Below are 13581 nucleotides of genomic sequence, written 5' to 3'. Positions count from 1 at the left end.
GTCTTTCATGAAGGAGATTGGGCACTCCTATACGATTCTAGGTTTCAGGATTTTCCAGGGAAAGTTCAAACTCACTGGCTAGGACCATATGAAATCCAGAAAATGCATGATAATGGCACCATTACTTTAACTAACATTGACAGACCTGGACATACCTTTAAAGCAAATGGCCACATAGTTCAACTGTACTGCAAACCGCTTACTCGGGAATCCTTCTACCAACAAATTCAGAAAGACTCTGACATGTAGATTCTGGCTGAGGAAGAAGACTCTTCCTCGCCTTTGGTTCACTAAGTAATTTGATTGCTTTCAAAATTTTGTACATAACTTTTGCTGTTCTGTTTGTGTAAATTATTTTTTGTACAAATTTCTGCATTTCTGCACTTTTTTACATTTTGTTGTTCCTTTTCGAAGGAACATCATTTTCACCGCTTTACTATTCCTTTTTGAAGGAACAACAAAATGGTGAGAATGTTTTTCCTTTCGTAAGGAACAGTAGTTCACCGCTTTGCTATTCCTTTCTGAAGGAACAACACTTCTACCTTTTTGTTGTTCCTTTCCGAAGGAACAACATTTTCACCATTTTGCTATTCCTTTCCGAAGGAACAAAACTTTCATATTTTACTGTTCCTTTCCGAGGGAACAACATTTTTGCCTTTTTGCTATTCCTTTCCGAAGGAACAACACTTTCACATTTTGCTATTCCTTTCCGAAGGAACAACACTTCCACATTTTTGTTGTTCCTTTCCAAAGGAACAACACTTTCATTTTTCTACTGTTCCTTTCTGAAGGAACAACACTTTTGTTTTTCCGCTGTTCCTTTTTGAAGGAACAACACTTTTGTTTTTCTGTTGTTCCTTTCCGAAGGAACAACACTTTTGCTTTTGTTGTTCCTTTCTGAAGGAACAACATTTCCGCATCTTTTGTTTGCGCTTGCTTTATTTGCTGTTCCGATTAAGGAACAGCTACTGTTCCTCTCAAGGAACAACAGCTTCAAGCATGTTTTTTTCCTTTTTGCTTGCGGTTTTTGTATGCAAATATTCTTTTGTTGTCCCTCTAAAGAAACAATAGCTGTTCCATCTTGAGAACAACACTTTTGGAGTGCATTTTTTTTTCTTTTTGTGTGTATGTGTGAGGATTTTTGTGAGCGATGGTCATTTAAGGCACAACTATACATTTATGCAAGAATACAAAAACTAGAGGATACTGAAATCAGCAAATCAAAGAAAAATCATCATCTTTAGAAGAAATTGCTTTGAATTGATAAGAGAAAAGAGGAAAGGACACAACTATTTATATCACCTTGCTATCATTATTTCCACTAATACCAATATGATTGATTATTTTTTTTCTCATGATGGTTCTTTCTAAATCCCCATAATTCTCTTTGATCATTATTATTGAATAAGAATAAGGGCATATTTTTCTCTATTGAGATGTTCAGACTTCTTCCACCATCCCTACTCTTAAGGAGTGTTGAGCCACCCTTTGTATATAAATAGGAAAAGTGCTATATAAAAGAAAAAAAGAAAAAATGTTTATCTATATGATTACTAACATGATTTGTCAGATGAAGGATAGGGGGTTTCATTAAGAGCCAACCTACCATGATCATAAGGAAGAAAGTGAAGTGGCATTCCCACTATAGCCACCACACTAGAGATATGATCCAAGAGGCACATCAGAAAAATAAAAAAGTCCTTGGAATAGGAGGTCTCATCACAAGCCGGCCTGACCACCTTTCACTCCTTCCTAGTGAATGGCATTGTGATTCATCTGGTTATCAAGCCACCAAAATGGCCTCCATTCTAACATTGCACAACAATTTCCTAGGCATAGACAAAGAATTATGGTTCCAAGGGTGAAATAAACAACTCTGTCAAGGTTATGGACACCTGTGGGCAACAGAGCTCTGTTGATGGTATTGAAATCATATTTCTTATACACCAATAGTCATTATAAAACCCTTCTTCTTATATCTTTATAAATGGTTTCAAATGAGATTATGTATATAACCCTTCTGAACCTGTGATACATGAAAATCATTTACAAATCAATCATGATGGTAAAATTCGGTAATGACCGCATAAGAACTTTTATTCACATCAGTTGTCCTATCCTCCATTTTTCGCATCATGTCACAACATTTCCATATTTATTAGTGATTCTATAATATGCCTCAATTTCAGTAATCCCCTTATTTTTGTAAACATGTCATAAATCTATATGTTGTTCCTTTATTCCAAAGTATGATGGCAGTTCAGCATGCTGCTCCTTTATTTGACGGCCGAGGATGGCCTATCACATTTCAGGGGGTGCAGGTGACCTCCATAATTCACTGGCATACGTGTCAACTCATTATTCGGAGATATTATGACTTCACCAAAACTCAGGAATATCAAGCCTAACGGTATTTTGTTTCCCAATATGCATGGCTTGTTGTTCCAACGCCATTTCCGTATTTTTCTCTGCAAAAATTAGCAGCAAGTTAAAAATTTGAACAACTTGTTGTTCCATTATCTTCTCTGCGTTTTCTTAACAGTGAGCTAAAAATTTGAACAGCCTGTTGTTCCATTGCCATCTTTGTGTTTTTACAGTGTGCTAAGCATGGGAGGAAGATCAATTCATAGTGAACCACAGGTGTTAATGGTATCTGATGCTACACGAGAAATCCTAGCAAGGGCAGGATGGATAGCTTACCTTAACCGTCTATAGCAATCCAACGAGACGGTGGCAATCGAGTTTCTGCATAACTTGCAAGAAAATTTTTCCATAGTGAGAGGGAGACAGATAGTAGCCACAGATGATATAATTGCTGAAGTTTCAGGACTACCAGCCGCTACACCTGTGTGGACTCTGAAAAAGGTGAGACTGCGAGACACCATAACCATCTTCAAGGATGAAGGGTAGAACCTTATTGTCAAAGGGAAAGTAGTCCTGCCAACAACCCTGGGTGATCCATGGGTAGAATTGGTGAGAATTATCCAAAGCTACATCACTTGCGATGGTAGAAAAGATGTGGTAAGACCACGCCATCTCAAAATTTTAGCCGTGTTAAAGCAAAAATGTGCTGTGAATTTGCCTGCGTTCTTAAATTTTTTATTACATGATGTTGCCCGAAGCATGAGGAAATCTCGCCATGTAGAGTCAGTAGTAAGCCACCATGGGTTAATTCGACTGATAGTCAGTTACAGTCTTGCCCAATAGCAGAGTAGTTGGGAAGAATTGATTTTCTCGATAGATGGGGGACTGGCTTTGCTAGCCCCAAAACGAAAACATATCGCCAGCACATCGAGTAGACCACTGAAATGAAGACAATCTGTTAGATTGGCGAGGAGTAGAGGAATGCTGGGAAATTCCCAGGGAAACATTAGCCAGCCTGTGGAAATACATGATTCAGAAGATGAACAACCCCCACAATTGGAAGGTGGGGAGAATGAAGAATTGGAGGAAAATGATGAAGAAGAACCAGAGGAGGAGACTGAACAATCTGGTCAGGAAGAAGGGGAGGAAACAGGGCAGCATAGTGAAAGTCCACTGCAAAACCCTCTGCAAGAAGATGAATTGGCCCAAATTTTGGCCAATATGGGTGAGTATGTCCAACCTCACAGCCCACTCAACCCCCATACTGAAGAAGAATCGCAGGAGCACTCTACTCATGATAAAAGTGCATCCGAGGAAATGTGTGATGAGGAGGAAGAAGAAGAGGATCACTCTACTCATGATAAGAGTGTATCTGGGGAGAAGAGTGATGAGGATGAGGAAGAGGAACAATCTGTTCCTAGTCAGAATACACCCGAATAATTGCATGATGAAGAAGAGGTAGAAGAAGAATCTGCCCAGGAGACAGCATAACAAACTAGGGTTTCTACCCCTGAAAAACCCAATCAGTAGAACACTAAAGAAGTGTTCCAAGAAGGAAACATAGAAATTGGCCAAGACGAAGGTACAATGCCTGAGGTACAAAGCCCAGGCCTAAGAAAACAAATGGTTGTTCCTTCTAAGAAAATGGAAGAAATTAAAAGATTGCAAAAGGAACAATAGAGATTGCTTAATTTAATTAAGCAACTTTGAGAACAAATACGAGTCTTAAAAGTGGGGAAGAACTCAAAAGGAACCTCTGGGGTAAAACGTGCAACCACCTAGGAAAAACCCCATAAGAAAAAGACCAAGAGGGCTCAAGTCCAACCTATTATTCAGAATCACAAGGAACAACATTTGGTTGTTGCAAATGTAGAAGTAGAAACGGAAAACACACCAGCCTGTGATAAGGAAATCCAGACAGAGGCATTGTCCTCTAGTGAGAAGGAAACTCAAACCATAAAGACTAGATGTTGCAATAAGGAGATCCAAGTAGATCTCCAACCCAAAATTATCATGATGGATAATGACCTGAGGATAGTAACTCTGCGAAAAGATTTGGCACAAGCCCAACAAACAATAGAGAAACTCACAAATGAAACTCTTCCTCAAGAAAAATACCAGAAGTTACAACAGCAGCTGAAGAACATCAATGCATTGGAAAGCTAGGCCTTTGAAGGATGGTGAAAGGTAGAGGAAAGAGTCAAAAAGGTAACCCATAGACTAGACACAGTCATAAATGAAATGGATACCTTATGTTCTCTGTATACTGATGTTCTAGCATGTAGGGCACCTGCCAGAAACTATGCTTTTTTTTTATGGAAAGATATTTACAATTGAAAATTAAGGCTATCAAGGCAGGAGTACCTATAGAGATAAAAACCATTGATGATTTCATAAACTGTTGTAAGCATTACGAGGTAAAATTTCAACGATTGTTATGTGAATTTTATTTGCACAATATTGTGTTATATGGAGAAACAGAATAGAACCCTAGCCCTTTTGTGGGTGATGTCCAACTTCAGGCATTTATTTCTTTTGGTGTTAATCAGATAAAGTGGCTTAAAGCCTACAATGTCTTTCAAAGACAGGAGAATGGATTAGATCTATGGGTGAGGGGTGAACCTAGAGACCCATTGCAATTATGGAATAAACATAGGAGCCTAATGAGAACTCAGGGTGTGATCCAGACATTGGGACCTATTCACACAGCAGTCATCCGGCAAGGGGTAGAATACTTCTTTACCATCAAAGACCTTGCCATAACAGCAGCCAAATTTCGATACCAGACTTCTAATCAGAATATCCAAAATAGAGAACCATTCAATTATGAGAATTTTAAGCTAGCTGCTGATCGCTTAGGTATCTATGGTGACCTCATTTTGAGAGAAGGCCCATTAGGTTGTAGGTTCGAAAGTCCAGTCATTTGGTATCTTGCATCAAGATATAGAGCCTTATATGAATTGCTTGAAGGTCAGACAGGGCGTATTTTTGAATTCTTAGCTAGGAATCATGGTTGTAGACCACTAATTGAGAACCCTTCTCCAGCCTATTCCCTAACTGCCTTGCATGTCAATTACAATGTTTTCATGAGGGCATGAAAAAGGGTAAGCAGGGGGGTGTGTTGAGCATTAGAAAAGGTATGTGATTGCCACTTATTTCATTATCTTTTCCTTTAATTCATAACTTCTTTACATTATGAAACGAACATATGATGAAGGATTATGATAAAGTTTAAGAGATTTGTGAGTAATGTGGAATAACTAATTATTACCCTTTTTTATGCAGAAAATGAAGAAAACGGAAGATCACCATTTCAAAGGAAAAGACAACGTGAAACCAATTGTTGTCCCTTTGACAAGGAACCGCATCTAGACGAGGCAATCTAGATTGGAGTGCATAATCCAGGAAAAGGAAGGAGAAATAGCAAATCAGCACAAGAGGATGAAGAGATAACTGAAGGATAACGATATGGAAAATCCCTCAGGATCTTTTGATCCTAAGGGAACGTTACTGTAAGAATATCTGTATCTTTGATATGTCCACCCGGCTGCTATAAAAAGGGACAACGTTGCTAGCCCAAGGGGCAGACTATTGTTGTTTTATAGAATCTATTGTTGTAAACTAAACTTTGATCATCAACTCTCTTTAAAGAGTGATTACTATAACTCTGTTTTCATGATCAATATATAAACTTTGTTGTTGTTCCGTCTTTGATTCTGGAGTAACCGCAGTAGTGCATCCCTGGAGGCTAAGGGCCCAGCCCTAGTGGATCACTTGCTTCCTGTACTATTATTTCCAATTCCAAGTCGTGTGTGGTTTGATTTATTTTACTTGCTTCATTTAGTAATCTGTTGTTCCTTATTATTTCATGTACTGGCTCTGTCATATTTCATTCATATTTAAATAGTAAGGTTATCTTCTATAACTGAAATGTTATGCTGTCCATTTTGAAATCGTATCGCATTGTTGTTCCCTTACAGATTGGCATTACTGTGTAATATTGTTGTTCCTTTACAAATTAACATTACTGTTAGTTTACAGAGTAACCGTGCTATGCATTTATAGATTGGTATTGTTGTTTATTTAGCTACGGTTTACCTCTGAGTGTGATTGTTGTTCATTTGGACTACCATTCCATTGTAACCACAATTGTTGTTTCTTTATCACAGTGGTTAATATTTATTATGCTAAAGACTCAGATTACTGATTCCATCATTATAACTTCACTGTGTGTTAACATTTGATTTAGTTTGTTGTGCATTTACCTTCGATTAAGTTGCTGTTCAATATTTCATAGACTTACTTTAGTTTGTTGTTCCATTCTTGGTTTGCTGTTCCAACCATTTCTGAGTTAAAGATTGCTGCTTAATTCCTTTAGATTACGATTGTTGTTTAATTCATTTCTGTAAGTTAAAGCTTGTTGTTCAATCTTTTCAAATAGATTAGTTGCTATTCCCTTTTCTGTTAATTGAATTATCATTTTAAGTAATTGCTTTGGTGTGAACAAAACAATCTGCAACTGTAGTGAACATCGACTATTGTTGTCTGGTTCCCAAATTAGAGATCTTCTCTTTGATTGCTTTTCATTTGCATCAGTTTACAAAGGGAAGAGTTATTGTTACTGCACCCTTGACTGATGAAGTGTTATAGTTTCTTAAATGAATGATTTAGTTACAAAGCATTTCCATTTCTTGCCATTACATTTAGAGTTTGTTTCTAGCATTTATTTACTCTTGTAAAAGCACTATACTACTAGCATTACTCTTAACAAGTGACCGCTTTAGACTGAGTACACTCTTTGAGATAGAAAATCGTACCTGGATTGACAATTAATGTAGGGTAAATAGAGGTGAAAAAGACCCTTTTTACTGCCCAACACATTGCTCTGCCAATGTACACAGATGCTAGAACTTTGTCAGCACGACAGTTCCTCATTAGCTTGCATACCACTGCTTTCTCTTTTCTAGATTATACTTGGCCTTCATAGCTTCGGCGAGGGCCAAGTCACTGCTTTTTCTTGCTATCACCGTGAGGTTGTTTCATTTGACTGGCAGTCGAGAAATTCAGTGAATTAGATCGTCCATGATGGGAATCGACTCCTCCAACCAAAGATACCCATCATGCACCAGGCACAGTAGCTGCCTGATGACAAAAATAGTGATGGGCACGTGGTGGTAGTGGGGTATCCAACGCAGATGGAGTAACCCAGCCTTCTCCACATCGCACAGCCATTTCTACTTGATTAACTTCTCCGCGGCCAACTGTGGGAACTTCCCGCTATCCACGAGGTCCCAATCTTCGAACTTCATAGTAAGTATTCATCCCAATGACAGACCTTCAAACCTTATATCATCGGGGAGGAGCGAGGTTTGGAATGCACCCTTCGTGGCCTCCAAGTCCTTTGGTACCTTGGCTTTCCCCTTCCATGAGGGGATGTAGGGGGGTAACTTTGTCATGGAATGATTTTGGGAGTCATCCTCCGCCTCATTGTCTTGTGCCTCAATTTGGGCGATCAGGGCCTACAAGTCTTCCTCCTCCGTTGTTTCAATGGTGACGGCTTTTCCCTTCTCTGCCATTGACAATTTTCCAAATCGTGGGTTTCTTGGGGATACACGGACTCGCCCCATCATTTGCTTATCTTTTTGTGGCCACGATGTGCATGGTGATTTTGGAACTTTGGGCACAGTTGCTGCCACTCCAAGCTCCACGGTAACTTCGGCAAATCACACTCTTGTTCTAGTAGCTGTCATTGTGTCTACACTTGAGGATGGTAAGAGTACGCGATGCTCACTGCTTTGTACTTGCTCAATTCTCAAACAACCAAGTGTTGCCTTGGAGTTGGCCCCAGGGGTTTTATAACATCCTTTGAATTTGAATTTGACCCTTTCCCCCACTTTTGCATCATTAATTCCTTCTTGGTGGCAGATTTTCCCAAATCTTGTTCTTAATTCGTGTCTTAATTGCCCGCAACCCACTCCTTTTCACCTTAAATTGAACCTCTTATCATGAACAGTGACACCAACGGTCACCTTCCAGCCTACCCGCGTAGCAGCGCAGCTCCCTATACGCGGCCGCAACCCCTGTGACATACCAATCCTGCGCGCAACCTCCTTTTCGCGTAGCCCCCATACAGACTCGTTTAAAGTCCCACGCTCTCTTTCAACTACTTGGAGTGCTGAGACTGTGCTTCCTACAAATAGTCAGGTGATTGCACCACCGATGCGAGGCTTCAAGCCACCTTCCAACCTGGTCCATGGGCCTTCCTTATTTACCCTCGCACCAGTCAGCACCTCACATTCATCCTTATGTGATGTGCTTCCCTAGTTACTTTGTCTGATAAGGTGCGGTCGCATCCATGCTAACAGAGCCAGTAATTCTCGGCAACAATCTTCTGATGTGGTGGTATGGCTACCCATATCCTGTCCTGTCCTTCTATCGATGCGACATGTTTGTGCGATTTCGGTTTCCAATTTTCTAATTTCCACATCCATTAAAATGATTTTCTGCTTCAGTTGTACCCAATCTTCTTCGATTTCACGAAGTTTCAAGTTCCCTCACCGAATGGCTTCCTATAACTGCATAATTCCTTTACCCGAGTCCTCATGTACTGTCCCAACTATGGGAGTTGTTTTAGGGTCTTGCTTCTCTGCTCTTATGGTTTCGTCTCTTCTTGTCAGTGTTGGGATCACTTCCGCGATCCAGTTTTTTCTTATGGCCCTATGGGCCCATCGAACCGCTGGTACGCGCAGGTCCCAGTAAGTTCATCTCGCCTGGTGAACATTTTCATGATTTCGCATAGCTCTTTGAATGCTTCGACATGGAATATTTGTCACTTTTCATGCTGCTGCGTTTGGTTCTAATTTTTGATCCTTAGTCTGGGATGTGCGTGCATAGCACTCATCTGCACCCATTGGCATAGGTGGGCGCGCAAGCTACTTCATTCTAGCTGCCCAGCTCTCGTTCAACACTACGGGCTTCAAAATCGTAAGTGCATCCACCTCCTACATTCACACCAGTTTATAATGGTCTTCTAATGTGTACTCTACCATCGTGCAGGTATTGCACGCAACGCCCATTCCAGTGCACCGCACTGCTACTATTCCGGACTCACTTTCAAATTTGTCCAGGAAATCATCCACTGCTATTACTCCATCATAAGTTGGCAGTTCCCTTGCCTCTGTCGTCACACAATGCAGTGATCTAATCATCATGTTGCAATTCAGCGTTGTCACTTTGTGCAACCAGTTTTGCTAGTGTTCTACTTCTTCATCTGAATCCAAGGTACAGGAACTGTCGTGCTCCCATGAGATTCTCCCATCTGCAATTGGGTTCACCCGATCCTGGTCTTGCACCATTATCTGGTAAATACAATCTAGCTCATCGTCACTTTCATCATCGTGCACTGGTTTAGTGTAACGCACTCCCTCAGCTGGGTCTAGCGGAACTACTACGCATAGGGACTTCTTCTCGAATATCATCTTCCGCTTCTTTAGGTTAATGACTCCATTCATATTAGTGGCCCAGTCTATTCCTAGAAATGTGGGATAAGGATTTTTGTCATCAACAATATCTATTACTTCAAATTCCATCTATGTGCTCATGCCTTCGATATTGACTATTACCCCTTGCAACCTTCCCATGGGAAAAATCTTTTGTTGGTTTGCCATTTGTAATTGAATAGGGGACCACTGCAACGCGGGCATGCCCATACATTCCCATGTCTACTTCGGTAATACATTCATGTTCAAACCTAGGTCTAGGATTACTTGATCCATTTCATATTCGCCAATCTGCGTTGTCAATCTCATTTCCCTCCCGGTGCGCAATGTATGCTTCCCCAATTTCTGGACTACGTGCGGCTCCCCTGACCCTGCGCACCTGGTGATCAACTCTCGTAGTCCCTTAACTGCCTTATTGTCATGCAACAGTTTCATGCATGTTTTTAAAAAGGTAGTAAGCATAGAAGGATCCATCCCTGGCTCTAGTTGATCCATACCACCTGAAGGAGAGGCCTCTGTGAAGCTCTTCTTAGCTTCCATGAACATCTCCTTTATGCCTTCTAAGTCAAACTTAGGTTCCTTTGTAGGAGCCTTGCGAACCCATGTATCTTTCTCAGGCTGCTTCCCCTTATCCTCCCCTATGGTCACACCGCTTCTGAGAATCATGTTCACATTTGGGTCTTCTTTGTGTGGTTCAGACCTCATCATTTGGATATTCTGAGTCTAAGGAGGCTGGAGTACCCCTTTCTCATGCATCTGTGCGATCAACATAGGACAATCTACTTCTTCATGATCGAATTGGGCACAGTATGAATAGGATATTCTCATTAGGTTGGTGCAATCATGGACGTAGTGCCCTGGTCCTCCGCAATTGTAACAAATTAACTGTCTACAGCCCCTTCTTGGCCCCATTCCTCCTCGTCCTCAACTTCGCCCCTGAAATCTAGCACGTGCCATCCCCACAGCTAGGTCGAGGCCTTTCATTTATGTCTACATCAGATATTCTAGGGTCCTATCCATCATTAACTCATAGTTGTGACAAGTACACTCATCGTGGCCCACCAACCTACAGAAATTACAAAACAACTGCTAGGGAGTCTGTGTATACTTCTGCAACAAATGACAATTATCCATCGTGTGTTTTCCTCCTATATGACAGATTATGCATGATAACATGGGTGTCGCACTTGGCCCTACCTATGCCTCCGGTCTCAATGGCATTGGTCCACCTCTTGCTAAGTAGTTCACGAATACTAGACAGTGGTCTTTGTCATGACCCTGGCCTTTGAATTTTACGCACCATACTTCCTCACGCGCCTCTGGCTGCAGTGCCCTATCCTGCTTTAAGCTCTTCATTTCTAGGCAAAGATTCTATAGTTGCACATGGATCTATTGAACTTCCAGCCCTAGATCTTGTATTAGTGTTCCATGCAACCTCATCGCCATTTCCAACTCTTCGGCCTCGGTTGAAAGCTTTTGTTGTGATAGCATCATCCTCGGGTGTGGTGTCAAAGATGCCACAAACCATGTGCGGTGTTGCACATCCATTAGTGTCATATTAGCCTCACGGATCGTACTCTTCAGCCGTTGATCCAGATCCCAGGGGGTCTCGCCTGGAAGCATCACAATCTCTTTAAACCCAATGATCGACTATGTCTCTGATTTCGGCCAGCTAAATTCTTTTTTGAATGCATTCTGGATCTCTACTATCCCTACATTTGGGTGGTCATTAGAGTGCTTGATATACCATGTCAACGCGCAATCCTGCAACATTCTCACCAATGTAGCCTTCTCAATGTTGTCATCTATGACTCCTTGTGCTTCCCACACTGCTCTTACCACGAACCAGAACTGGTTCGGATCCTCATTCCCTACTCCTCTGAATATGGGTAGCTTGATTGCACTCGCCATGCTAAATTGTGGGGTTGGTGGAGGTGGAGTGGGTGGAGATGGAGGTGAAGGAGGTGAAGCGGGTGGTGGCGTGGGTGGAGGTGGTAACTGCGGAATGCACTACCTTATCAAACTGACTGCACTTCTTGGAGAGACCCGAGCGAGCTCTTCCTCACTCTCTCACGAAGGTGAAATTAAGGGACTATTTCCTACTTCCCCGCTACCTTTGTAGATCTTTCCACTCCACGTCATTCCAAACATTAATGTATTCGCATAACCCGCTTTTCACATAACAACATCTTAATCCAGGTATTCAAAGATTTAATGTACTTACCTCGCGGTCCCTTAAGAAAATGTTGTTCTATTTCGCTGAAGCTCATGGTCGTGTCTATCACAAACTTAGTGATAAATCCCCCTATTATCTAGTCGATCCAATGGTCCACAGCTCGCGTGATCTTATCTTCTGATGCCTCTAGTCTGCACACTAATTCTGGAGTCCACACTATCGGTTGGTTGAGCTTACACCTTCCTTAGTTGTCGGCTAACCTTGCGATCCACTCATACAATTCAGAAGGAAAGGACGTGAAGAAGATCTCGTGGATTTCCGTATATACATAGCGATCCAGCCACCTTTTCTCGGATACCTGTGGAACTCTATTTTCCTGTGTCACAAACTCGTGAATCTTCTTGTCCAATCACTCTTCAATTTCCTTATTTGTTGGGTTGTAGTGGCACGACATCAGACATCCCTTAGGTAGATCACGATCCCCGCAACAGAACCATTTGTTGGCTTGTTGGGGCCTGACCCAGGTTCAGAAGTGATTTAGCTAAAAAAAACCCGAAACTACCAGCCCTTTCGGCAACAATCCGTTGTACGCGGACTGAGGTTTCACTCGAGGTAGTATGGGAGGGTGCTGGAACCAATTTTCCGCACCCTAGGGATGTCTTGATGAAATCTAGGAAGTTTGCGAACTGAATTTGCACACTTGCACTGCTCCGCGCAGCTGTCTGTCCTTCGCAACTCATGCAACTGCTTCCGTGCAGCTCTGTAAAGAGCATGAAGAGGTGTTGTCTAGATTTTTTATCCTTACTGCCCTATTACTATAGATCTTAACTTAATTGTATGGGCCCTGTTAGCCTCCTATTGCAATAGGTTTTCATATTTCATGATTGACTGTTTAAATGCCAAATATGTCATCTTTTTCATGCTGCAAAGGTTCCATATTTCCAAGAAAACTCAGAAAAATTAAAAAATGTAAAGAGGGTATGCCCTAAAAGAATAATCAAAGGGCAAGAAAAAGAAGAATTGGCCAAAGAGAAAAATAAATAAAATGAACCCCAAACAAAGGCCAGGAAAGTGTGCAAGCTCAAATGCCACTACTATGTTCCATTTTTGAGGAATTATTCCATTTTTGAAGGATTTTATGGTTAAGGGAAGGCCAAACAGCTTAATCTTGGCTTCTCTAGGTTTAAATTGCTTGTTTTAGAAGATAGAGAATAAAGATCTGACCAAACTGTTTAATCTTGGCAGATTGTTAGATAGGTAGAGAATCAAGGGTGCTCAACAGCTTAACATGAGCCCCTGGAATATATAAGGGTAGATTTAGATAGGAGGATAGCCAAAAGAAAAGATGAAAAGCTGGGTTTGCTAGTTCAAATGCACCCAAACAAAAAGAAGACAAAATGCTAGGTAAGTAGGCTGGGTAGGTAGTTTTGAGGTTGCAGAATCAAGGATTATGATCAGCTTTTGTGTTTTAAAGTGTTAATCTACTTCAGATCACAAGTGCAAGGCAATTTTCCCTTGGAGCAGCGCAAGCGAGGCATGACT

At 41.2% G+C, this 13581-nt stretch overlaps 1 pseudogene; it reads left to right on the top strand.

Moving 5' to 3' along the window:
• LOC149259556 (elongation factor 2 pseudogene) overlaps positions 1-9522 on the top strand; it is a 75725-nt pseudogene extending 66203 nt beyond the window's left edge.
• The last annotated feature ends 4059 nt before the right edge of the window (positions 9523-13581 follow it).

This window comes from Pinus tabuliformis, chromosome 6 (genome assembly GCF_031772625.1).
Source record: "Pinus tabuliformis cultivar Carrire ecotype Pingquan chromosome 6, CPIR1, whole genome shotgun sequence".
NCBI lineage: Eukaryota > Viridiplantae > Streptophyta > Pinopsida > Pinales > Pinaceae > Pinus > Pinus tabuliformis.
Note: the sequence above shows the minus strand (reverse complement) of the source record. Positions and strands in the feature narration are given on the sequence as shown.